We start from the raw sequence: 27980 nt of genomic DNA, 5'->3' as shown, positions 1-27980 counted from the left end.
GTTACAAAGGAGAGGGGGGGGGGAGGGAGCGAGGGTTAAAAAGCAGCTGTGCGTGGGTGTCGGAGAGGGTGGGACGAGCGGGTGGAAGTTTCGGTTGAAATCAAAAAGCTAGCCAGTCTTCTTAGTCGTGCGACGAAAAAAGAAATCGAGGTACGAGGAAGGACAATTGGTGTGGGTATGTCGATGGGAGGGAGGGTCGGTTCGTGGTCGGCTTTCCTTATTTCTTATTCGTAATATTAAGTTCTCTTCGCGGTACGCTGGCGTCTAACGGGGAAGATCGAAATTCCGTATGCCCGGGAGCGTCGAACGGTGGTCTCGTTATTTCGTAATTTTCCTTAGGTACCGTAATTGGAGCCTTTTGTACGCGCGTCGCTACTCTAACGAAGAAGATCATTAGCTTTGAGAAAATCTGGTAGTCCCGCAAGTTTCTCGGCGAACACCTTTGAAACGAACTCACCAACACCTTTAGGGGTGGCTGAACGAGTTAGAAAGAACTGCGGAAGCCGTGCGTCAGGGTTCGAGGAGGATTTTACGGGACATAGGATAGCGGTTTGCCTCTCGGATGGCAGAAGAAGAAGCGACAGCGACCAGAAGAAAAGCTCTTTCACCGTGGGAAACGTGAAAAGCTACCATTCAATGCGACTTTGTCATATTTTTAGCAACTGTCATATTTTTAGGAACAAAAAGAGACGGACACAGGAAGCGGGAAGAGAAACTGAAAGAGGATTATAAAGGAAGGGAAAAAACAAAAAGGCAAGACGATAAAATGGATTAAAGCGGAGTGGATGATAAAGAAAGCAACAAAGGAGTAGAATTTAGAAAGCGTGTTAAAGAAAAGGAAGAGAGAGAGAGAGAGAGATAGGAAGAGGGGCAGAACAACGTGGACGTTGCTAGAGAGCTGGATAAGAAGAGAGGTTGATGAAGAAGAATGACGTGGCGAAGAGAAGTAAACCAAGGGAATCGTATGAGCGACATGGAGAGCGAGAAAAGAGGAAACTGGAGGGATAGAAATGCTCCGAAGTCTAAGTAAGTAACATCCATTTCTATCCTCTACCATCTAGTCACTCCTTTTACTTTGGTTTACCTTATACTTTACGCGCTACTTCTGCAACTTTTTATTTGCAATTCCACTTTCTTCCACGACTGCCGTCGTTCTCGCAGTGGTTCTCAAGAACACCTCGGTACACTACATATTTCATGCTCCGTTCTCACAATACCATTTATTCGTTACGAAGCTTTTCTGCTTAAAAGGGCGTCCCGTGAGTTTTTGCTCGAACGAAGAACGTTTGTAACGTGTTCAACGGCGATGATAAGATATTAATTCGAGAACAGAAACGAAAGAAACTACGAGCAAGGTTGCGATAATAAATAACGATCATACGATGCAACGATCTCGAGAATGCCTTTCCATATTCGTGGAACGCATCTATTCTCAGATAGAATAAAACGTTAGTTGGCGCACCCGTTCGTTTGCATGTATGTATTCAATGTCGCGTGGGATCCGTGGAATGCCAGTACAGTGCTCCCGTAACTAGTTTCTGAGCAGGTCACCCCAATTAACGTTTTCACGTGCAACGTGCCGCTCGTCCCCTCGCTTTTCGTCCTCCGATAGTCTCTTCTCTTTCCGCCAGACCTTGCCCGCCATGAGCACACGTACCCTCAGCAGCCAACCTTCTCTCTGTACCAGCGAGCATGCTGGCACGCCACGCCAAGTCTCGCAGAAACTTATAATTACGAAAGGAGTCGGCAATTATAATTGCCTCCGGCTAGCAGAGACGGATGTAATTATCCAGACACTCGTAGGCGGCGCGGCGCGAGCGTCGTGAAAATTGGGCGCAAACAGTGCCGCGGTTGTATGTTTTCAAGGACTACTTTTGTCCCTCGTTCAAAGGGCTTTTATCGCAAAAGGCGAAGAAAGAGAAACGCAGCGATTCGATCGAATCCAAGAATCTGGTGTCTTTCGCTGGCGGGAGTGAGAATTCATGAAAGAGTATTCGTAGAAGAGAATTCGTAAAGGAGGGAAAGGCGAACGGAAGGTTTAGTGGTGGAGATCGTGCGCGAACGAAGCCGTAAATTTCTTTCGATTAACACCGCCACCTCGTAAGCCTGACGCGCAAAAAGTTTTCGCGTTAAAGGCGCGAAGAATGGCGGGCTGTCTTCTCCTTTCTTTGCTTTACGAGATGGAGCAAGGGACGACAGGAGGTGAGAGTGACTGGCGCGCGAGTAGTCGTGTCGAGGTAAGGAGCGAGAGAAACCCAAGCAAGGAGGGAACCAAGACTCCGGTCAATTAAGCGCAGGAAATTAGAGTTTTAATTACGCAGTCATTCAGAAAATTACATCGGGGGCCGTGAAGAAGGCATCCGCAATCACCAACGAGCGACGAGGGCACGGCGTGCCCTTTCCTTCCGACAGACCGTCCGACGAATTTTAAAAAAGTAAACACGGATCGATGCGCGCTCGCTCGCTCGTATTATCGTTCAACGATCGTTCGATCGAACCTACTCTTCTCTCTTTCGCCTTTCCTCCCTTTTTCGACATCCAAGTCGATAGACGACGAATATGAAACGGCGGGATTAGTTTGGCGCTTTTCCGAACGAATAAATTATATCGTGCGCGAAAACCGACTCATTTTCCTTAACTGCTGCATTTAAATTCCAACAAATGCGCAATTCAGCCTTTAATTGCTTTACGGGCATACCTGATGTTCGTAACTGCTCTCCCGTGAACCAGTAACTCTTCGCCGTACCTACAGAGACCTTTGTAATATGTTTCGCCTCCTGTTTTTATTCTTTTTAATCCACTTGAAATTCGCCGTTGCGATTGCACCACGTCCACATCGACGTCCCTCTATTCGTCTATCGTGCGTGGTAATTCCGGGCTGGCCGATAAACGACGTTACCATCATCGTCGTTTCAATATGCGAAGCGCGACCCTCGATTTTAATGGCGCTTCCGCGCGATGCCGCGCCGCGGCCCACCGTTTCCATTCGATTATCAAATCGAGTCTCGCAGAGTGGACGCGATAGCGGTAAAACGGAAATAGTGGAAAAGAAACAGGCTGGATGGGGATGGCTGGAGTATGTGGGTCACGGGGAAGGTCAGCGGATAGCGCGTTAAATTTAATTACACGTGTCCGTGACGGCTGTTTGAACGGTCGGGAAGGCTGTGGATCGGGTAAAGCTTGTCCAAATCACTTCGATTTGGAAGTCGATAATGGTATATCCGCGAAAACGCGGCCGATATTCGCTTTAAATTGGTATCGATGGTACTCTTTAGGACGACTTTGTGACACGTCCGCGTTCAACCTGTCCGGTCCGCTAGATTCGCTTGATATCCGGATTGCAGTTCCGACCTTCCCCTACAGACCCGTCGGAAGATCGTCCAGTGGTCGAGGACGGTGAAAGGGAGCGGAATAGTGAGAAAAAGAGAGAGCGCGAGGCAGAACACGATTCCGCTAGTCAGATATTATTAGCGATGTATGTTAAATGGAAAAGGAGATTGGTCGTTCGCCGCCGGAACGGAATTATTATCGTTGGCCGTTTCGGTGCCGCCACTCGCTTCCTCGTCAATCAATGACGTTTATCTTAAAACGATCTAAATGTATCGATTAGCATTTTGAAGGAAGTCTTTCACGGGCTATTTAGAAAGCACCTGCCGGCTTCTATCTCGATTCGAATTCTCATTCTTTCGAGACCCTCGTTGATTTAACCGTGTTAAGATGCTCTTTGTCGATTAGAGTAGGATCGAGAGAAACATCTGAGCGAAATCCTTGACGATACGTGAAACGTAACGAGACCATATTCATATGTAGAAACTAGAAACCAATCGCGTTCAACGTCGAATATCAATGTCGAGTAACGAGCCTGACGACGACGTGCTCACGGACGTTGAGAAGAGATAGGCGGCCAAAATCATGGATTGCGAACGATAGATAAAGAAGAGTAGAATCGGTCGCGTGACGACAAAACGCGGGACAGACACAGGCGGTAGCGGAGGTAAGTGGAATTTGAGCAAGGTGGGTCAGGCCGTGGAAGAAGGAAAAAAAAGATTGTTGGGTGGTTGGCAAGTAACGGAGAGTGTTAATTTTCGGAATGAAAACGAGACATCCATCTTTCGCGAAATACTTGGCACTCGACGCTTCAACTGTCGGCCCATTCTCTCGCTCAACGCATTAGAGTAATGAATTAATTTCCATCCGAGTCTCTCTCTCTTTCCCCCTGTCCCGTCGTGCTCCCTTCTACATCTCGCAGGCCGGCCTTTTACCACTCGTTTAGCCCGCAACGACTTCACTCTCTCTTTTTCTCTGTCTGTCTTTATGTTTCTCTCTCTTTCTCTCTCTCTTTCTCTCTCTCTCAATGCCTCGCTTCTTCCTCGCTTTGCATTCTGGATTTAAAGTCTATCTTCTTAATTATAACGGAGTGACAATGCACTCCCTCTTTCCCTGTCGTTTCCTTTCTCAACACTTCCATTTCCGTGAAAATTCCTATGCCGGTTTGCATTAAGCGGAGGAGAAAGATCAACCCTTCTCGCGCTGAATTCCTCTTCAAAGCAGCGAACGACGTCTCCAAAATTGTAAAACGCGTTCGATTTTCCGATTCGCGCGCACTTCTGTAAGCATGTTCTTCTCGAACGTCGCGTGTTACACGACTTCGTCTTTTTCATGCTCGGGACGAAAGTGACGCGTTCCAAGGTTCGTACGTCGGTCTCGACCAGAGTCGAGGAAATCTGTATTACGACGCAATCTACCACCCTCTTCTTTCCGTGACTTCACCCTCGCCACGAGCGTCGTTGCTGGCGTGTGTGCGTTCGAGCTTCGTCGATCCCTCGCTTCCCCGGCTTCTCGCCCCGCTCCCTCGCCAACCTCCTCGTGGCTCCTTGTTCTTTGGCGATGTTCGCGAGGTACACGGCGCGCTCGTTAACGTATTCATGGGTTTATGGGACAATTAACCCTTTGAGGGACAGTATAATTACAGAAGCGATTAAACATCTTAACGTATAAACACGCCGTGCCCCTGCGACGTATACGTATACGAAATTCGATGTGGCAGCCAGCCGAGTAGGTAGGCAGACCGTTAGCAATTAACATACTAATGACACGAGGTGCTTTTCGAGAGTCACTGTAACCGGCTGGCCTGCAAAGCTTTCTGTGCATGTATATACGGGACGAAGGGGTGGACAGGGAAATATACACGCGTATCGGGCGCCGCAGCAGCAGTTTCGGCTTACAATTATTTGCGATTAGGGATCGCGCGATCGAGACGTTTCCCGGTGATGTTCGTTAAAATAATTGAACCTTTTCCTCGTCGTCGTCGTCGTCGTCGATGTCTCGACACGCCGATAACGAACACCCGAAATACTTATCCTCGCCCACTCCCTCTTTCTTTCTCTCACTCTTTTTCGTTCTCTGTCGATTTCACGTCTCTACGGCTAATGGGATCGGTTAACGGAATAGAACGAAAACGCGTTAACGTCTCCGGCAAACGAATAGGATCACGAGAGAAGAAAGAAAGAGAGAGGCGGGGTAGTTTGTTTTTGCGCGGGTCGTTCAGCCAACAGAGATTTTAATAGTTTTTTAAAGACGAGAAAAGGAACTCGTTTCCTTGATTGGATTGAAGCGTATCTCGCGCGCGAGCTTCCGTAACGACTTTCCTAATTACGCTATCCATTAATTTTAATTGACCCGGTTTTTCTTTCGAAAACGTTGATACCTTCCACGAAATTCGATTAAAAAATCCATGGAACAATAATCTACAGCCGCTCTCTCTCCACCTTGTTCGTATCCTCACTTGCCGCGATATCGGTTACAGCAGAAACGAGAAAATTTCAATCGTGCCCGAGGCGCTGAGCGTACTATACCGATGGCTCGATCGGCCGACAACATCAAACTCCTAATGCGATGCACGGCGGTTAACAATACGGTCGAGCATTCGGACATTTTGTTTGCCACGAACGAATTTGATTATCGCGTAATCTCAGCCGTGCTGTGATGCTCGGGCCTGTAAAATCATGGAAAATCTAGCTGGACAATACCGCTTACCAGTGTCATTGTGAAACCTTTATCGCATACTGTGATACGGAGCACGAACGCGCGCGCTCCACTCCGAAAATCAACGCTCCCGCTTCCCCCACCCGATCGTACGTATCGGACGTGTGCACGCTCGACTCACCGAAATGCTTTTGATTTAATTAGCTAATTATAATGTCCATTTAATTAATATAATCGGACCGGTTAGCGAGCGTGGGTGAAGCTTGTATGCCCGTGACGCCGCCAGTGACTATTTCACCGCGTTGCATTTAATAACACCCATTAACGAACATTTACATTAGCAGTAATTATCGCTGTTCCGACGCACCATCCAGCCGATTGGGATATTTTCGTTCGTCACAGGTAATCGCGACGTCATCTAATTACGCGTTACCATTGAAACAAACTCTCGGCGATCGTCTCTCTTTCTTCCGTGCTTGGAGTAAAATTTAACTACGTTAAGGAGAGAAAAGAACGACGCGCTTAACGAGAAACTCTATCTGCCGACTTCTTCTCTCGATCGCGTCAAGACGGACTTTTTCCCGAATACAATACAAAAAGCCTAGGGATTCTTTATCAGTTCGTAACGTCGTTCTATAACGATTAACTTTCTTAATTCTATATTCTCCTTAATCAGTCCTAAAACTCTTGCATAAAGTCAAGATCGTTAGTCCTTTTCAACCCCGTTCCCTAACGCCCTGCTTCTCCTCCTTTTCCCCCCCAATTCTCGACAACCGAGATCTTGTCGCTTCCTGTCTTATCGTTAAATCCTCCCAAGCAATATCCGTCGGTGTAACGAAGAAATCGTGCCGGCCAGACGTAGTGGTGGTGGCAGCGATGGTTGTACTAGTAGTAGTAGTGGTAGTGGTAGTGTGGTCGTGACTCTCCGATTGATAAAGATGACTGGTGCACAAAGCGCGTGTACTAGATGCGTGTATAGTGTATACAGTGCGCGGTGTGGTGCGGCAGAACGTTCACGCGACACGCGCCGTGCGAGCAACCGCGCATGCGCACGGCCACGCGTGACGTGCCAAATGACGTCGCAGTATGGAGCGACGAGTGGCGGCCGGAGGACGAGAAGCAAGGAGACGCCGGACGAGCGTTCCAAGCAAAGTCTAGCCGAGAGTGCGCCGAGTGGTTGGCGGTCTCGCGTCGCCTCGCGTACCGTCGCGTTCCTCTTCATTCCGAAGTGAGCTGCCGTTGCGGACTAACCGGCAGCCTCTGCGCTCACCTCCGTTGCTTCTGTTGCTGCTACCGTTGCCGGCCGATACCGTTGCCGCTGTCTATCGTCGAATCTTCAGCGGCGGCGCACATCGGCGATAACGCAACGTGTACTATTACCGATACGTCATCGCGTGCACGACACCGCGCACCCGCTAATGAATTGAATTACTTTCGTGCCGCGGCTATCCACCGCACGAGACTCCGCGGCACGCGTACGCTCGATCGATCGATATCGCGCGACAAGTGACTCAAGCGATAAGTGTCAGATACCGAGAACGTTCCTCCACTTTCGTTTCACTTCCTTGCGCTACTGTTTACTCCTCCTGCATCCTTTGCTTTCTTCCAGCCAAATCCTTGCTTCGTTTTGGCTTTCTACTCCTTCGTGTTCGAGGACTCGCTTCGTTCATCGAGTGTGTTTGATGAGTGTCAACATTTGCATCGAGGATCGAGGAACCCTACCTACCATCGTATCCTCTGGTATACCGAAGGTTAAGGATTTCCAAGAATCTGTCGGTTTTTTCGGCCGGTGAGTAGCTGAATGATTTCTTGCGAAGGAACGTGGTCGACACACGCGCGATTTTCGACGAATCACGTATTCGAGCGGATGTACGGTTTAAATCGATTTACAACGCGACGAAACGGCCGATTGATAGATCTTATTACGGTGTGCGCGCGGGGCCAGAACGTCGGAATCGAGGTGGACGATGCTGGAGTGTCGATACTCGGTGCTGGCGATGTTGAGCGTGGCCGCTGATGCCGGTTCCGATGCGGGACGTTTTAATTAACGTTAGGAGGAGCGACTTTTTCATCGCGACAGCGCGCTTTCGTTGCATCAACCGCGCTGATTCATTTAAAATCGAGACGTCCCATGCAGATTGTTTCACGTTTCGCATGTGTGTGTCTGTTTACCAAGAATCTATATCGTTTCCTTCTTCTCTAGAATGTTGTTGCGCAAATGGTTTTCCGTGTTATCAATAAATTATTTTTCTATCTTTGTTACGATTATTGGAACGTCGGTCACGAGGTTCCATTGATTCCGTTTCACGTGCACGTTCCACGAAGCATGGCCGTACTCGAGGAGGATTTTTTGCACCCCTTTTTGCTCGCCACGCTCGCTGCGTGTCACGTTTGAGGTGATCGTGGTGTAACTCGAAGAGGAATGGAGCGTACGGGCCGCACGCATTCCACTCGTCGTTCCGCGAAATAAATCCGAGACGCGGTTATGAGCAGGTTCGCCGTATTACACGATATAACGTCGTCCTTTTGAATCCGGCCTCGGTATAAATCGAGCATTATCGGACAATCCGTAGCATTCAACGGCCGAATGAAACGTTCGCCGCGGCGTACATTTACGTTTCAATGGCCGAATGAAATTTCCGCGTGGCGTCTGCCAGGCAAGAAGGCGTTGTTTGCGGGACAGAGAAAGAGAGAGAGAAAGAGAGAGAGAGAGAGGGAAAGAGAGGAGGTGAGTTCATAGGGGTTGAGAAGGAGAGGAACGGCCGTCGCAACGCTCGCCAGCAACCCCCGCCGCGTTTGCCGAGGCATTAATTGGGTGGAGCTTTAATTGCCTTAGCGCGACCGACCGCCGTTCCCGCCGAACTTGGCCCGAGAAGGGTGGCTGGAAGGTCGCGTTAACGTTTGCCGACCCGAGACCAATTTCTTCGACGATTACGATCACTCGATTAACCGATAGAAATTGTACATTGCTTTAAACAATTAGGATATCACGGTTTATCGACGGTTTCGATAGGAGAAATCGTGAAAATTTCTCCGTGGTAAAATCGTCCATTTCCCGTTGGTTAAGTATCTGGAAAGAGAAAATCGAATGATCCTGTTTTGTCTCGAATGTTTGTTCAACACCGCGTGAAAGGCCATCCGAGTAATGGCGAGTGCGGTCAAGCTCCTAGTCTTTGGAGTATACACCTCTCCACGCCTCTCTCCTTTCATCCTTTCTGTATCTGATACTCTCTCCGCGACTCCCTTTCTTCCCCCGTGGCTCTCACGAAACGCGGAGGCGACTAACCCCTAAATGAAATCCTGGAATTAAAGCCGTATATTAACCTCGGGGCGCCTCCTAAATTAAAAAACAACATTTTTACGATGTCGAGGGCGGAGTAAGGGGTTGAAGAGGAACGAGGAGGATATCGAGGAGCGAGAATCGGTTCGCGGGTACGCGGGAATTCCTCTATTCCATCGCTTCAGCCCCCGATAGGATCGTGGCCTAACGTAGTCCTTGTTCTACGTAGGCCGCCTATCCTCCGCGTCGACAAGGTCACCGAACTCCGACCACTATTCTATTGTCCGTAAATTGCGTTTTTAAATTCGTCGGGCGCTCTGGCACGTGGTGTATCCGCGCGAGCTTCCAAAACCTGCGAAGCGTCCGTCGGAGTTTGGAAACGCAGCCGTAACCACATTTTGAATTATTCAAACGCTTAACGATCGATCCATAAAGAATTTACGCCTGAAACATTCTAAACAAATTTATCATTTAAAGAAAGGGATGGAGTATAAAAGGGTCGATGGTAGAAGCAGTGGTAAAATTAAATAATGCAGTTTGTTGGTTGCAAAAGGAACGAAACGTTTGCAGAGAGCGAGGAGATAAGGAGGTAGATGGTGGATGGTGGAGAAGGCGTAAAGCGTCGAGATTACCATGGAAATCCAGATCAGTCGCTTTGCATACTTTGGAAATACGTCCACGGAATCGGGTAAGGGTGTATAATGGAAGTTGAAATTGGTTGAGCCTGTCCCGTCTGGGCAAGCTATACCCGTATACGAGGTATCGAGGGAAACGCATTCCTTGCCGAAATTGCTTCGCACTCGATTCAACGGAAAACACACGCGAGGCTTCGAGTTCGGGGTTACGTTTTCGCGCATCAAAAAATATATACGCCACCGGACGAGCACACACCGGTGATCCGGTGTATACGTACGCGCGCATCCACCACTCTTCGGGTTTCTCCTCGGCTTAACTTCCTCTGTCTCACACTCGTAAAGCGTTGATTAAAACCCACCCGTGCAATGCGGTGAGACAGAGAGGGAACGAAAGGAAAGGGACGGAGAAAGAGGATGAACGAGAGAAGCCGTGGAAGAGGAAAGAGCAAAAGAGGACGACAGAAGGAAGAGAGAGGTTGAGAGGGGTTGAGAAAGAGAGAGGGAGAGAGAAAGAGAGCAGAGCAGGGGGTTGAAGGCAGTGGAAGTTTGGGTGGGTTCGCGTGTATACGCGTAAGTGGGTGCGTACGGTTGTTGTATGGGTGCGTGTATGCAATTGTATGAGCGGAGCGCGCGCGTACTCGGACGCAGGCGCAGAAGAGTCGAACCGAAACGGTGTATGTCCGACAACGACGGTAAGCAGAAAGGAGAGAAGAGAGAAAACTAGGAAGCTAGGAGGCGAAGAAGGAGAAGAGGCAGGGTTGAAGGTGGTGGGTATAACACAGGTTGGTAGGGTGGGTGAGTGGATCGTCGAGGGGTAGGGGTGGTCCAAGGCGTTGCTTGCTTAATTACTAAAAGCTAATCAATTCCGGAGGAAGTAAAGTTTAAATTGCAAACTAAAGTATAGCTAGCTCCCGGATGTAACGCTGCAAAGCGATATTACCGTTCGCTGCATTCTGCAATTAGCCCGTGGTAAATCATTGAAAACAAATTATGGGCGGAACCTGCGGATGGCTGCTGACCCTATCCGATCCTCTTCTAACCCCGCTAGAGATCCTGACCTGTATCTATAAAAATGTTGGCGGGCGGACAGCGCTGATATTGGAATTTTACCCCGGTAATACGGACGGTTCTTTCGTTCGCGTTAATAAGCCCAATTAATCCCGGCCGGTAGCGATTTTTCACGGTCCTTTTTGTCCGGGCTGTCAAAGGCGCGACCTCGCCATCGCACACCCGGTCACTATGTCCAATCCCCCTGATTCACCGATCGAAAAAATTTCCAGCCGAGGATGATTCATCGCATTAAAGATCGCTCGTGCGTTCACGATTTTTGCGATTTCTTGCCGAAGATTCTTTCCACTTCTCTTTCTCTTTCGTTGGTCGTAGAGCTCGGGCGATATATTTGCACGGGCGGAAGTTTCGTTCGATGGATAATACAGAGAGGAAAGGAGGGACGGACGGATGGAAAGTGCGTTGGCGGATGGTTTAAATAACGAGAAGAAGAAAGAAGGAGACAGAGATAATGGTAGAGGTGTAGGAGAAGGTTGGTTTCAGATCGAAGGCAAAAAGGAGAACGGAATGAGGTATACAGCACTGAAAACAAGCAATAAAATCAATGTCGTTTCCGGCGATTCAATTCGCAAGACACATCGCACAATTTCACATACAATTTTACGGCAGAACAGGCAGGACTCCTATTTACTTCACGGCCGTCCTTTCCCACCTCCCTATAACCGTTTACCCTCTTACCCTTGGTTGGTCGATCGCTCGCTCTTTTTCCCTCGTTTCCCCGAACCTCTCGCTTTCTTTATCTTAAATCCTCGGGAAAGCGCGGCCACGCGATCATCCCGGTCCGACATCTTCCCAGCCAAGATTCTTTCTCTCGAACAAATCGTGGCTCGATTAATAACGCGAGAAGGGTGACTCGCTGGAGAAGAAACGTAAGCGTTTCGATCGCGCGCAACCGATCTCGATGCCACGATATGTTGATCGAACGTCGTTCCTCTATCGCGACCGGTTCATGGCCGAACCTCGTATAAACTATACGCTCGATATATATACATACACATATACAAATATATATATATATAAATATATATATATCTATACATATATACAGGTATACATATAGCCGCGTGTAGAGGTGGAAACGGAGGTCGCTATTGGCCTGCGTTATGAAACCATTGGACATGCCCGCTGTCGCGTTCCCCCGGTTTTAATTTCCTATTATTTAAACGAGCTCGTCAGTCACCGTGACATTTATCAATCGCAAATTACGCTCGAGCACGCGCAATATGCGGATTATGAGCGCGATCGAGTCGACGTTGTTTGCAATTAATTATTGCAAATCAGCCGCGACTTTGTACAGAAGGCCACTTTCCCCGTGGCCACGATAAATTTTCTAGTAAATTGGTGGAATTAATTGCACAACGAGACTGCTGCCGCCGGCGTGGATAGAAGTTAGAGGCACCGAGAGCAAACGGATCTCGCGAGCGTAACGAGGGAACCAACACACCGCGAAGATACGGGAATAGGCATCGATGTAAGGAAATATTTAAACACGACATAATGAGCGGTCTAATTAGAGCTCGAGTCGCGATAATGGCATGACGTGGATGTGTTTAGCTTCGTTCCTAATGGACCTACTAATGAGTTCGTAATACGTGTTTATAACCTTCCTTCTCCTTTCCTTAATCTGTAGCTTGACTATCCCTGTCTTGTGCGTCGAAAGCCACTTCCACACAATGGCTATCGTCCATCGGCCAGCATAGTCTATCGACTGATGTTCCCTTGCCTCTTTCTCCCCCTTCCTGCTCCTACCTTTCTTTTCTCTCCACAGTAGCCGACCCCTTCAGAAATCACGCTCTCGGTTCATTTATCAATAAAAGTATTGGATCGGTTGCCTGGAAGTGACGCCTCTGCTAACGAAACAAAGGAACTGGGCGTAGTTATCAATTGGATATCGGGTTCTCGATTAATTATGCAACGTAACGCGCACGCCAGTCCTCTCCATTATCGTGGCACGTACTTGCGAATGGATGAATTTCAAGGTTATTAATCTTCTTTTGGCGCCGTTTCGGCTGGACACAGCGTCGCTCCTCCAGACCGAAATCCCAATTTTGCTTTCGAACGAATCTCCTTCCCCTCTTGCTCTTCTATTCACTTCGTGACGTTTGCCACGAATAACCGAATCGATCGATCAACATTTCGGAGCGATCTAATTCTTGCAGTAGCGGACAAAAGGGATATACGAGTATAAGAACGTTAGTGGAGCAACCGATCGTCTTGATCTGTCCGTAATTAATGCCGCGGTCCCTGTTCTTGTTTCCTGCGGTGGTTTCATGTCTCGGATTTCTGTACGGCGTCTCCACCGCATACAGAGGGTTCGACGATTATACCGGTGTCACGATACGACCGTTCACCGCAATAATATCGCATTACCAAGATTAACGTGATCTCCAATAATAGATCGGACAGTGAGCAACCATGCTGGATTAGCTGACAACAGAGATCCCTTGCGCTTGTCCAGGGCATTATTCTCATTATTCGATGCCCATTAATAATCACAGCATCGTTCCTTTGGTGTCCTTAAGTGCGTTCAATTTGATTCTCCCTTTGATCGTGTCCGTGCACAGTGCACGCAATAATGCCACGGGATAAATATCGGCTCGCTTGGTACCTGTATACGTGTACCACGCGTCTCTCTTCTTCTATAATCGTCCTCGAAACCCTTTGCCCGATTCTCAACAAACCCTGTTCCGTAGCCATGCGAGATCTACGTGCTTATTACTTATACCTATATGTATATGTAGATAAGTATATATATTCAGGGAAACGCTCTGGATACGAAGAGCAGGAGCGAAAGACGTCGAGCATTACGCATCGTGAACGGATCGTAGATTTAAATAGTCTTTCCCGCACCTTGGCGGGGGATTCGATTTTTAATCGGTGAGCAGTCGCCGGAAAATAGCCACTTCGTCCCAGCGCGTCGTGTCTCTGTGGCCGACTCGACCAGCTGTCTTTTCCGCCGCCAAACAATTGTCCCTTCGTTCGTTTATCGAGCGAGCCGACTCGAGAAGAATGAAGCGCACCGATGTCGAGAACATCCGAACGAATTGTACCGCGCTTCCTCTCGCGTCTGCGTACAAAACATCCATCCACGCTTTACACTCTAGTTCGTTCGTTTCTTTCTATCTCTTTCCCTGTTTTCGAATCCTGTCTTCTTCCATTATCCTTCGGTTCTCATTTTCTTTCCCGTTTTCGTTCCTCCTCCTCGATTTCTTCATTCGCCCGCTCTTTCATGGCGATTTTCGGTAGGTAAACCGGTATGGAACCAAAGTTTCGCGTTTAGGAGCAACGTCACTGAGCAAAATCGATGAGACTCAACGAGCCAGAGAGAAAAGGGGCAGATAGAAAGAGAAAGGGCACGACCAGCCGACAATACTATCACCGTGGTTCGTTGAAGCCAAGTGTAAATAAATAGATTGCATTCCCGTCCCATTTGTTAGATTAGAATCAAATATAATTTCGCGAGGCTTTCCCGGTATAGGATCTTGATCGAACAGCGGCAGCAGGCTGGTCTCTCTGCCTGCCTGCCTGCCTGCTTGCCTGTCTGCCTGCCTGCCTGCCTGTCTGCCTGCCTGCCTGCCTGCCTGCCTGCCTGCCTGCCTGCCCCTGTATCCATTTTACCGCGTAAATACGGCCAATCTTCTCCAGAGTAATCTTTCGCGGCGCGTTAGTTACGGAGTTCGATGAGAAAGTTTACCAGGGATCGCGGCTCGATTCTTTAATGCATTTTGCTTGCACCGCAAGCCAACCTGGCTGTTGGAACCAGCACGAAATATTGAAATATACGGAGCATTCGACAACACCGAGGAAACGTTTACAGCGGCTACGCGCTTATCGATTCGCCGTAATTGGATGATTAATAAAATTACCGGAGCGACACTGACACGGCAGAAGCGTCTGCTCGATTTCTCGCGGCAACGCGTTCCTGTGGAACGAAACGAGTTTGTCACGGAGAATCTTCGTTAACGGCGATCTTTCTTGTTTTTCTGCAGACGAACAGCTCCTTCACTCTGTACTTTTCTTTTTTTCGTTTGCATTTTGATCGGTCATCGAAACTCGTCAGCTTCGATAAACAAGATATACATATGTAGTCACTGGCGTATCGCACGATGCTTGACTAGCTAAGGTGATTTTTACAAAGCAAGAGCCAGCCAGTCTTTTAATATCGTATGGTCCTCTGTACAAACCAAGTGGGCGGTAGAAAATGAAATTTAATTGACAATTTCCGTAACGCATAGCCGGTTATCGTGTGTATCGTATACAAAGTGTCGGTGAATATTTTCATCAAAGGGATGATACGCTTTACAACGGCATTGGTAATTTTTCTTCTTGTTCGATGCACGTATCCCTTTCGAGAAGCAAGCAGCAGGTATATTAAGCTCGTATCGGTGTTGTTTTTATATTTCAAGCGTGTAATTTGGAATTACAGTTGCTCGATTCGATATTTCACAGATTCGGTTGGCGCAAACTCCTTTTTCGCGTTTCCGCTTCATCGCGGTGGGTGGCCATTTTCGCTATTGTATAGTACCGGTGGCTTCTACGAGAGGAATAATTATTTCTGCGTAAATGATGATAATCGGGCTATTATTACATTTACGGCATTACGATGGTACGATATTACAGTAGTACGTTATTAGAGTATTGGAGGATGAATATTAATCGGGCACGTACGAGTGGTGCTTGTAATTAAAGTAGACACGTCATTGGACGGAAAATTAAATTAAACGGCGAGATAACCGAGTAATTACGCGATGTCATTTCACCGAACAAAGCGAAATTTCTTTCGCTCGAGCCTTTCGCGCGTTGCACGATGATGCTTCACGTTGACGTTTCGCGAAATTTCGTCCACGTTGAAAAATCACCACTCCAAACCGTTTTTAAACGAAATCGTTTCCAACAGCTGAAACGAATTAAATCCCTAGCGAGACGCTCCTCCCCTGTCCCTCTGTTACACGGTTCCCCCTACCTTTTCCTCTTTCCCTTTTTCTCTGTCGACAAAGCGTTAACGAACGCTAATTCTTGGCGCAGGTGGATCGATCGAACGTCGATTTCTAAACAAATATTAAACGGCCAATTGGTGTTTTCCGCGTAGCCGCTCCCTTGTTATTATAATTATTGATTGGCTATCCCCATTTGGCTCGTGACGATAAATTAATGTTTCTGCGCGCAACAGTGCACACATACGTACGCACACGTGCAAGCACAGTTAACATACGCAGAGTTGATTTCTAACGACGTTAAGTCGCATTTACCGATTGCCCATATTCCATCCTGCTCTGGTAACTGTCTTTCATCGTTCCTCTCGTTGGCTCACGTATGGTGCGCCGACGCAACGCTGGAAAACACCGTTTTTACCAATTACCCGGTCATAAATTTCGCGGGAACCGGCGGCCAATTATCCTGGAATTAGCGTCGCGCCGAGCGTCCTTGCAAACGGTCGCGCGTCTCTGTCTAAGCGGCGCGCATTCACCTCGCTAATTAGAAGAAAACCGAGTAATTACACCAGCGACCGAGCGACCCTTTTCCGAAATTTCGCCGCGAATATAACAGAGAGGGACTAGAGAGCGGAAGAGCGCGCGTGAAACGAAGAGGAAGGGGAAGAGAGAGAGAGAGAGAGAGAATAGAGAGTATAAAAGACGGAGCGAGAGACTCGCTGGTGCGGTTGCTAGTTTCTACTTTGAGCGTTGAAACGCGAGCGAACGATCAGGGAAACACTATTACCGCCGGTACCTATATACGCGAGAACGTTTAATTAATCTTACGCGAAATCAGCGGGCTTTTATTGTCATGAATAGCCTCCGACCTGTATTTAAACTGGTTGATTTTCGAAGAGCTGGACGGTGTTTAATGATTCCGCGTGCTCGCGACCACTGGCCAAGTAATTTCCCCCGTAATCGGAAATATGGAATCGGCCGTTTGATAAAAGACATTAGTAATGGTGCTGTCGATTCGCGATAAACTATTTATTACGTTCACCCGTGGCCGATACACGGGACGCGTTACACGCGTTTCATGGCCCAGACCGCATCAGGCTGTGGATTGCCAGGAGGTGCGCGTGGGTGAGCGAGTGCGACGAGCTTGTGTACAACGTATCAGCCTAGCGAGCGAAAGACCGAGCGCGCGAGCAGGTAACACAGCGAGCACGGCGTCGACTCTCAAAACCAATTTTCGGGATTTCATTTGGAAAACATAACATGCTTCGCACGCTGTTTATGGGTTCCATTAGGAACCTGTCAGCCGGTGATCCCGCGTTGCATTCTCATACCATAGGGAAGGAGGCAACATGCGATGCTGCAGCCGATATACCAATCGTAGGGTTCGATGCCATCTTCGGGGACTTCGGCTTATCGGATACACGGCCTTGATCCACCGAATATCCGTTTGATATCAGCTTTGATATCGAACACGGGCACATTTTTTCCTCTGCCAGTTGATCGTCGCGATTTATTCATTTCGATTAATCGGAACTTATATACATGTACAACTGATTTTACTACGTAGTTATAATTCGATCGACCAACGTTATGCTTTCGGATAAAATTGATGGAATTATCTGAAAAGGCTGAGGCTCGATTTTGAAATCCTTAATATTCGTCGCATCGAGTTCGATTAGCGGTCTGATTTGTTCCCTGTCCAATCGAACGACGTTTCCCAATTAAGTTTACTCTAAATTGCGCGATCGTCGCGGTTGTTTTTCTTCCACCGTCGTTCTCTGCGCCCGTCCTGATTGCTCTATGGAAAAATACATTTTGGTACAGCCTCCCGAGTCGCTTCCAACGTATTTTTCGTATCGAACAAGCGAATACCGATGACAAACGTTTGCCACGACGAGTTACTACGCGCGCGTGGACGATCTCTCTTTTTCTCTCTGTATAATCGTCTCTCTCTCTTTCTCTCTCTTTCTCTCTCTTTCGCTTATGTGACACGAGGGCCGATCGGTCGAATCTATTCGTCGTTGCAACGTGCCGCGCTAACAAATCGATGGAATCCATTAAATTCACCGACACGCGGCGTGACGCTCGAATTATTCGTAGCTGCAGAGAAAATTAGCGATTATACCGCGGTACACTCGAAACGGTTTCCCCAGTGGCGAGAGTGCTATTGTTCGATCGGTTTGAAATCGAGGCTGGAAATTGGCGAAAAGGATATAAAGATGTTGATTTCGAGTCGGGATATAATGAATCTATGCGATAAGTCGGTGAAAACAGATTTATTCCTAAATATAATAGGGTGGCTATATTATAGAAATATTGGCTTTGATTTGTATTCCGTATAAAGAAAAAATAGGTAGATTTTTCTTTACCGAATATTAAATAAATTTCTATATTTAGGAAAACAAGGTAGAGACGATATAACAATTTCGTTGTACGATGACCTTTACTCGATTCTCTCAAACTCTGACTTCTCACCCTTAACCTTTCTATGAAAAACTTTCCCGCTTCTTAATAATTTCGCATTCTTATCGATTTCACACGCCCGATACACATTTTGTATAGTCGTGCGTGGCCATAATATCCACGTGGCATGCTCTCGCACACGCATGCATGCGTTTCTCGGTCACCATCGTTCGCACGGCTCCTCTTATTCCCATAATACGTATTAGATCGGTATATAATCGTACCCCTTGGTTTCACGAGACATCTCGATCCCACAACATCCGGAAAGTTAATTCCTTATGGTATTAATACAGAAAGTGCATCTCCGGTAATGAGATTGCGTTGCGCGAAGGGGATGATATAAGGGGTCGATTACAAGGCTCGTTCGTAATAACATACTGTACACTCAGCCGTGTATTTGCCGGAGGTAGGCATGACGCGTCGTATATACGTGGCAAATAACGTAAATAGAGAACTGTTCCGCGCGCGACGATAATTAATTCGTTGGCGGGGCTTGGTCGACCGGTGATCGCGTCGAATCGTAGGCTACCTACCATTGCCTCATCGCGAGTGATCGATCTTTCAACGGGGATATTGTTGCGGATCGACGCGGAAACGCGTGATTCCGTTGGTTTAGGGACGGCTAAGCGAACTGCGCCGCGGTGCTCTGACGCTGGCGAAAGATGAAAGTCGCAAGTCATGCGCCTAATTCGTTCGAAACGTTCTGTCTTCTCTGGCGCGCGCAAGCTGACCGCGAACACGGCGACGAACGCAGATGGAAAAAGTATTAACGAAAGATTCGAGCGTGCAGGTTTGGTACGGGCCAAGCCGCGGTGCCACTCGCTTCTTTTTCACCCGCCCTCTTCCCGTTTCTTTTTCTTTTTTCTTTTTGCGATATCGGTAGAGCGATCCATCGACGTGGCGATTCCCGTTCTTTTCAGGAAAAAGAGACGTGGCCGGTCGTACGGAAAGACCGAGATAATTACTTTCGGTTTTCGGGCGTACGCTTGAGCGAGCGCAAACGAAACAGGCGTATCTTGCGGTCGTGAATTTAATTAAATATTTTCGTGACCGAATGTCCGCCATCCGCCGTGATCATCTTGCCTTTTCCTTTTTTTTCTCTCTCTCCCTCCTAGACACCGGGCAATTTACTTTTTTAATGTCTGTAATGAATTAAACGTTTTCCCCCGTGATCTCCCTTTCTTTTCCGTCGTGTTCCCTTTTGCCAGCCGGTGTTACCAATCCCCGCTTCGTACGCCACCATTTCCTCTCTTCTTTTCCCTCCTCGCTCTATTTTCCGTCTCAATATTCCTCCATTGTCCATGCAGCTTTGCCTCGCCATCTTCTCCGTTTTTCCACACTCTGCGTGTACCTCGTGTCTTGTACCATTTTATATACAGATGAAATTAGAGACAATGCGATTTTTCTACGTGTACGTGTACTCGCTTATGGTGTCCAATTTCGTTCTCGAAACTCCCGGTAATTCGTACCTTCGTCGTTACAATTCATTCGCTAGCGACGAGAACGAACGTCACCGAGCCCGCTAGCCTCCTTAAACTTTTATCGTGGTCGGAGTTTGTCGAGCCGCGCGTTCGTGATCGCAACGCTATCCCTCTTCGCGCAGGTGCGCGCCGTGACGCGGTGTTCAAGGCGAGACCGTGTAAAAAGAGTCTCATCTCGCCCGAGGATATAGTATACTCGTAAAAACGTCGTGGATCGATGTAATCTATTTAATGTAGACACTTTCCAACGCCATATCGTTCCACGTTATATTCGAAAATTCGCCGACACACGGATCAATTTCGGTTCCCAATTAACATAAAGAAACGCGCGACACTGTGATTCCATTAGGTCGATCCTAAGATTCAATTTTATCCGCTCTTTTATTTCGCTTTTTTTTCGACCTCGATAGCGTAAATTGGATTTGACGACACCGGACGCGAGCGACGTCGCAATACAGGGGCGGATTGCACGACAGTGCAAGCAGCCCCGTGCTCGCCGCTGTGCGGGGAAGCCGGCCAATTACATTACTTAGACTAATGTTATTGATGTCGTGGCGCGGAGAGGATTGTTTTTACCGCGCGGTGGCCCGTACTGCCTCGTCGTTTCGACATTTCCGTATGCTAGTGTGTCTACTACCGTAGAAATCCTCTTCCTGTTCCACGCCTCGCACGAGCCAGTTGCTCGCGTAATAATCGATTTCCGTGTATCGTTTGACGTTGCCGCGATCGATTCTCGTCGAGAAAAAACCGATCTGCCGATACGTGATTTAATCACGCGCTTCTTCGATTACCTCCCCGCCATTCTCGGATAAAATACGATTACGCAAGGAGATCACAGGGTGGCGTGGCGCGCGATTGTTTAGAGGTTTCGAACGATTTTCGTGTTTCGAACGGGAGGCACGATCGTATCCCATCGGATAGATTGGCTAGTAACGGCAAGGAGTGGATTTTTCGTCGTCCCGCCGGAGGAAGGGATTCTGAATGAGAAGTAGGAGCTGAATCCGAAGCAGAAATAGGGGGCGGAAGGGGATAGCGAGGAGGACAGCGACATGCGTGTTTCCTTTTCCTTTCCTCGGAATCTAATTTCGTCGAATGTCATCCTCGAGACTCGAGAGAGTGCAGCGATCTGCATTCGAGGTTGAATCGTCCGATAGCAATTTCCAAGTGAGGGGGAGAGAAGCTGTCGCACGCGGCTGAAAGAGAGAAACACACCGACCGAGTGGGGAACGGAGGGGTTGGAGGGGTACAGAAGAGTTGGTTGCGGGGAGGGGTTGAATCCTGCGGGAGGATACGCTGTCCGTTCCCGGGGAAGTCTCGTCGAAGTATCGAGACCTGTATCATGGCGGCTATAATACATTTTTTATCTGATCGAGGGGATCTTCTTTATGGAGGGTGCTCCGTGCACGCTTCTCCGTCGCTCTCTGTATCGGCGCATATGTACACGCGCGCCACCATTTACCCTGTGCCGCTTTTCGAATAGCTCGGTCGCTTCGTATCCTGTGTTCGTGTTTCTACTTTTTCGCGCAGACACCGTCGCTCCCTGGAAACGGCTATATACGGAAACGCAGCCAGGTTCGTGCACTTCTACCGTAGCGTATATTTCGTACTTTCTTGCGCGACGATTAAGGCGCGCTGATTTTCTCGCGAAGGAATTTGCTCGACCAAGTCGCTCGATAAAGTCGCCATCGATGATCTTAACTCCGATTAAGTCAACCAACGTGACTAATTTGTGGATTCCTAGGAATTTCGGACCGTGTACCCTTCCCGCCTCTCCCCCTCACCCTTCCCGATCATTCCTTCGAAATCGTTAAAATTTACGACAGCGATCTGTTCGTGAAATAAAACAACGGCAATAGAGATCGAAATCGAAAGAGGCGCAAGAAAGGGTGGTCCCTGAGTGTCTGGGTTGAAGGCTGGATGTTGAGACAGAGGTATAGGCAAAGGCAAAGGTAGAAGAGGGAGCAAAGGAGCAGAGAAGCAGGGACTGAAGCAGAGCCAAAGACGGATGGTAGCGGCGGCGATGGTGGGGTGGCAAGGAGAGCTCCCTATCATGTGGGGAAGAGGGAGGGCGGTATAGGGGATTGAAAAGCAATTTCCCCGCGAGGGACGCGCGGTGTGTGGTCCGAGCTTTATATTAATGATCCAGATATATTATCGGACGTGACCGAAATTGCTGTCAAAAAACTCGGATATTGGATCGAGAGGAGATTGCGAGAAGGTCGCTCTTCTCCGGTTGCGCGCTTCTACCTACACACATACACACATACACACACACACACACACTTATGTGTATATATACATACACATATATTTATATATATTTGTATATATGTGTACATGTATGCCGATTGGTCACTGTTGAAAGTCGTTCTAAAACGGGCACTCGTTTCGAGGATATTTTGGTTTTCCGATTCGGTGTTTGTCTGCCGATCGAGCGAAACGGGGGCACGCATTTCGCGCGAAGCGACGAGTCCATTGAAATACTCGGACGAACGCCTAACGTTTCCTATGACCTTCGTCGTAAACTATCGGCGACGACTTCCAACGTTTCTATATCGCATTTCATGCACGATTCTCGTTCGCGTTTCCCCGTTGCAGCCACGTCTATTATTCTCGCCCATCACGAGATAATGCGTCCTGTCGTTCGCCGGAGGTTGGACAGATCAATTTTGTCCGCGGATTTCCCCGTTTCGAATCCGTGTCGCCTAAAGCGTTTCGCGTTCATTCCAGTCCCCTTCCGATAACACGCGAAACATGCTTGTTCATTTTCTGCCGGCCGGTTCAAGGAGACGATATCGAGCTACGACGAGAGAAGGAGGAGACGGGTTTTGCAGAAATTGGAACGCGTAGATTATCGCTGGTCTCGCGCAAAGTGGACCACGCGATCGTGAATTAGACTATCTTCCAAGCGGAATATTTATAAGACGACGAGACGATGGCGATCACATCAGCGACGTACAGTCACCGGTTTTCAGGAGGTAGAAACACGTCTGTGCGTGTGTGTATGCGGGTGCGTTAAATAGTGGATCCTGTCGCGTTATGTACATACGCGAAACATGTTTTATGCAGACGCGAGATAAGCGATTAAACTGCAACCCAGCCGTACCGGTTTCGAAATGATAAGCCCGGCTAATGAACGCACTTTTTGCCCGCTGAAATCCCTCCGGCGTGGCGTGCCTATGCTCGGTATCGAGCATCGCGTTGACGGCACGTCTAACACGTGTTCGCATTCGATCGATCTGGTCGAAGTAAAATTTGTCTCGTTACTCGCAATAGCGTTCCATCGATGATTTACTCCATCATTTTCTAGATAGATCCCCCTTGCTCTGTCTGTCTGTCTGTCTGTCTCTCTCTCTAGACTCGTACCTCGATCTCGATCGATCGAAAAAAAGAGAGAGAAAGAGAGAGCAGAGATTGGCTATTTAAATGCGATCGCATCAGCGCGGACGCGCGTCTAATACGTCGACGGAAATCGACGCGGGTTTTTCTGTTAAGATGCCGCTAGCACGAGGTCACGTTCCGACTCGAAAGACCAATTTCCGCTGACTTCTATTTACATAGTTAGGTATACGGGTTGGATAATACGGCCCTGTCGAGTTGGTCGTTCGGTCGAGGGATAGCGAGAGAGGGCTAGCTGTCCACTGGTAGAAGGATAGCTTGGCAGGAAGCGGGTCGAGGAGGGTATTACCGTAATACCCACAGTGTTTCCAGGACGGTGGGTAGGCGTAACTAAATTTCCATATCTCGGCGATTGTAATGCGCATTTAGCGGTGAACGACGACGACGACGGCGACGACGACGACGACGACGACGACGATAGATCGAATTAGCGTTTCACCCCGGTTCCTTTTTCCCATGTTTACGCTTATACTTTCTAATTTCGTAAACCGACTTCCTTTCCCTTCCAACGGGCTTCTCGCATCGTGGAAGGAGCTTCTCGACTATATACCCGGCGACAAGGTTTTATCGGCGTCGGAAGCACGACGATCCTCCGTGATTTCGTATCCTTCCGCCTTTGATCGATCAACGGACCACATCGGGCCGAAAGGTCAAGCTCACAACGAGAGAATTGCGCCTCGGCTATAAATCCACGCGGCTGTTCGAACCTGTATTTACATGCGCGAGTAGCGACGTTTGATTGGCCGTGACGTCGTCGCTTGAAAGTGGCTTGCCAGCCCCTTGATTGGATTCTATCCTGGACACAATGAACTGTACATCGTACGATCCAACGTAATCGAACCAGGACGTCGGCACTGTGAGAGGTTGCCAAGGGGAAGAACGAGAAAGGGATACCAGCGGGATTATTACGGAGCATTGTACAAAACCGTGCGAAGATTCGCCTAACTCTTGATTGATTCTCTGTCTCTCTTACTCGCGAGTCAGCTTGCAACGGCGTCTCGATTAATTTGCGGCAAGTACGAGAACGTTTTGTATATTTATTCGTACACTATTGATGTTTCGTTGTTTGTACGACCGCGTGTTTGTTAATAATTGTTTTGTCGATTATTCGCGGGCAGAACGCTTTTCAATATTTATCTTTCAGTGGCACCACGGTGTACACTGGTGAAACGGAGGAAAGTAAAAAATAACGTCAGCCGAGGATTCGAACTAGGCTGATAGACAACATAGAAGCGAGGAAAATCAAAGGAACGATCGTATATTGGTCACGTTCCGAGGGTGAGCTTGCACATAGTAGTTTGATACTGATTGACGCTTGTTCGCGTGCGGAGGGATTAGCGATCCGACTCGTGCCGGGCAACCGCGTCTGCGCGCTGATTTCCTGCCTCACCGCGGCCAACTCGATTCGCTCATCGAGTATACTCCGTGAAATTCGCCATGACTCGAAGATTTCTGCTCTTTGGTCCCGTTCCACTAAAATATTCCCTCCTCTGACTCAACCATGTAAAAACTCCACGGTCGGGAAGCTTTTTCTGAATCGAAACCACGGTCAATGGGACACAGTCATGGGAACAATCGTATCGTTTAATCGCGTGGCAATTTCAATCTCGACTTCAATCTCTTTTTCCAATTAATCCGTGTCTGGCGTGACGAGCGGACAGACGGTGTTCGATCGTGTCGGTTTTACGCGAAAAAAAAAGGTTCAAATTTGGCCGAGGAAGTCGATCTCCTTCCAGTGACACACCACTGCGGAGATATATCTATATATATCTATATCTATATATATATATATAGTTCTCGTTTAGGTCTCGTGGGAATCAGGCACGAACGGAGTATCGTGTCGAGACGAGGATGCGAGCCATAGTCACGTCGAGGAATCAACGCGTGCTCATAGTCGCGTGGTGCAGAGGGGGAGGAGTGGAGATACAGCGAAGGGTAGTAAACGTAGAATTCGAGGGGTGTAGCGGTTTGGAAAATGTCGCAGAGTCGCTTAAGAAATACGTAAAGCGGGAGACAAACAGCGTTTAATGTGGGGTAAGAAAATAGGAAGAAAAGGAAGAGGAAGACGATCGTAAGGGTCGGTGGCAGCGTGAACGAGGAACTATGGCGATTCGAGGAGCGGGGGCGGAGAAGGGATTTGTGGAACTCGAAGGGGCTCGGGGATCAGTAGGTTGGTTCGAGGGTTTGGTAGGAAGGGGTGACTGTACTTAGTTAGCGGACAATGCGGCCTCTAATGAACAGCCAGGGGCGGCCGGCAGAGCAGCCACTGGAGCACGCCATCTAGTCTGAGACAGACAGATTACGTTGCGTAGCGTTATACCGCGTTATCCTCCCCCGGCTGTTGCATTCGAGGTTCGCATTGCGTGGCAATTTCGATTACGGCCGACCGTTTCGTCGTTTACTACTCGAGTAAACCGTATCGACGTTCCTAAGTATCGTTCGGCCTCCTAAAGCGTGAAAACGTTCGCCGGGTACTCCGTCTGGCGATGGATGGACGCATCTTGGATAGGACTAGCCGAGCGTATCTGTGCATCTACTTATGCGAATACGCGGAACGATTAGTATACAGGTTGAGTTAAGTCGAGTAAGGTCTCGATCGTCGACTGTCAATGAAGAAGAGAATAGACCGTCCTGATTTTTAACTCTTCGGATTTCAGCGGGTTTGCAGCGTCTTTTAAAGATCGATAGGGTGAAAGGGAAGCGCGAAGCTGTCCCGTAGTCGCGTAACACGGTTAACGCGATGAAAATAGATTTCGGCCGGCTTGTAAATTAATCGTAACTTGCTGGTGGGTAACTTTTGCTAACATCGTTGAAAGTTGAGGTTAACGAGAGGCGTGTGGCCGCGCGGGACGAGTAACCAGCAAATTCGCGTGGAACACAGCGCGCGGATTTAAACATCTTCGCGGAATCGTAGTCGGTCTATAAAAAGAAAAAAAAGAGCGCGAAAAGTACAGTTAAAAAGAAACGAAAAATTCGCTGAACGGGGGAAATAAAAAAGGCGAGCACAGCGAAGCATCTCGGTGACTTTACGACACCGATGTAACGGTGTGTAACGATGCACTAAACGCGCGTGCATTTAAAACTTTAACATTGCAAAAACCGGTGTAAAACGTCGACATCTCGCCGACGTCGGTAGATAACGGTTGGAAAGAGCGATGCGCGTCAGCAGTCTCGAGAAAGAGATTAAAGAAGAGAGAAGAAACAGAGAAAAAGAATATATAATCGAGGTAATACAACGAACGGCGTGGCGTGTCCGCCGCAATGGAAGAAACGAGCCGCGTTACGGCACGATTGAGATCCACTGGCTGCTGCGGCGGTTGTAATTGGATTCAATTGTCCCGCGTTAAATCAGTGACTGCACTCTCCTGCCAGTTCTCCATTCTGCGTCTATCCATCCGCTACTCCTACGACACAGCTCATTGAAACGAGTCGGCTACAGCGCGCTCGGAAAACCGAGTCCTTCACGACGTTCGCGGAAGCTTGAAAAGAGCTTCCGCCGCCAGTTCCGCCGTTGTATAGAAAAACACCGATTATTCGCGTAAATCTTTGTCTCGGCCGTGAGCCGCGGACGTTCCGATTCACGCGTCAGTTTGTTTTTTCAATTAAAAAAATCGTCCGTTTATTTGCTGTTCCTAGCACGCGTTTCAATCGTTCCAGTTGCACTCGTCCGACTCGTTAAAAGCGTACAATGAGATAGGACCGGCCTTTGTAAAAAGTTCTTTTTTAATCGTTGATTCGTGCGAAATGTTCCTCTTATATCTTGGATTCAAAATCAAAATGATGGAAATTAAATATTTGAAATTTCGAGCATCGAACATGTCCCTTCAATTATATTTCTAGACATGTTCGGTTTAAGATCGAAGAACACGGAACGCTTTGAAATATTCGATGAAGCATTAAAAGTTGTCCTATCGCAGGTCGATCGATGCCATTTGTAATTACATTCCTCGGTGAATCGGCGAACGGAGAAGTAGCAGGGGGTGGATTGCGCGCGAAGCTTTTTGATTTTTCATTGCGTCGAACGGAACGGCCACTTATCGATTGGTCTTTGCTCCCATACTCGCGTATCGATAACAAGCTAAGCGGTAATTTTGCTAATGGCATTGCCGCGTCCTTTATATTCTACGCCATTTGCATCCTCCGTCCTTCTCGTCACTCTGCCTTCTGGTCACTGCACTTCCGGAAACATGTTTCGCGCTACGTACGTGTCTTTCGTATACATATCTTGCGCGTATTAAGGTGGCTCCCTGCTGGTCGAATATCTTCATTTTCTTCGTGAACACTATTCCTGGGCATTTAGTAAATTTTTGTGGCCGTTTTTCGCCCCTCTCAGCAAACGCTGATTCTAAAGGATCTTGACCTCTAACGAACACAGTGGAGTTCGAAGACTTTAGATTTCCGAGTGCCTTACGTATTCCAAGGATAAGAGACAGAAATAGGCAGTGCGGGTGAGATGGAACAGGTAGAGTCAATCGTTTCTTGTTTCTTAAATTAATACGCAAGTTGTAATCATGTTTGGTATCGCTTTTACCGCACGAATCTCAATAATTTAATTAAAGCTGTCGATATAGCGATATAATAAAAAATATGAAAGAATGATATTTTTCTTATTATGATAATTCAGTACCAGTTGAATCACGTTAAAAGATGACCGTTCGGATTTCTGGTTTATGATGCGCTATTAAGGGCTGGAAAACGAGGCATGAAAATATGGAAACTCTAACTAAACGGGCACCAT

General features: G+C 48.1%; 1 protein-coding gene across 3 annotated transcripts in view; it reads left to right on the top strand.

The window, feature by feature from the left end:
• The first annotated feature begins 675 nt into the window (after window positions 1–675).
• Window positions 676–27980, top strand: part of LOC100644996 (LIM domain only protein 3) — a 69393-nt gene continuing 42088 nt past the window's right edge. The window contains exons 1-2 of one of the 3 annotated variants that reach the window (XM_020866884.2): window positions 23260–24258; window positions 24387–24520. The gene's annotated coding sequence lies outside the window, so the exon portion shown is untranslated. Of the gene's footprint in view, window positions 1027–7102; window positions 7775–23259; window positions 24259–24386; window positions 24521–27980 lie in introns of those variants that run through there. The other 2 variants (XM_048414467.1, XM_012319668.3) reach the window with 2 other exon arrangements.

The sequence above is a fragment of the Bombus terrestris genome, chromosome 2, assembly GCF_910591885.1.
Source record: "Bombus terrestris chromosome 2, iyBomTerr1.2, whole genome shotgun sequence".
In the NCBI taxonomy this organism is placed as follows: Eukaryota; Metazoa; Arthropoda; class Insecta; order Hymenoptera; family Apidae; genus Bombus; species Bombus terrestris.
Note: the sequence above shows the minus strand (reverse complement) of the source record. Positions and strands in the feature narration are given on the sequence as shown.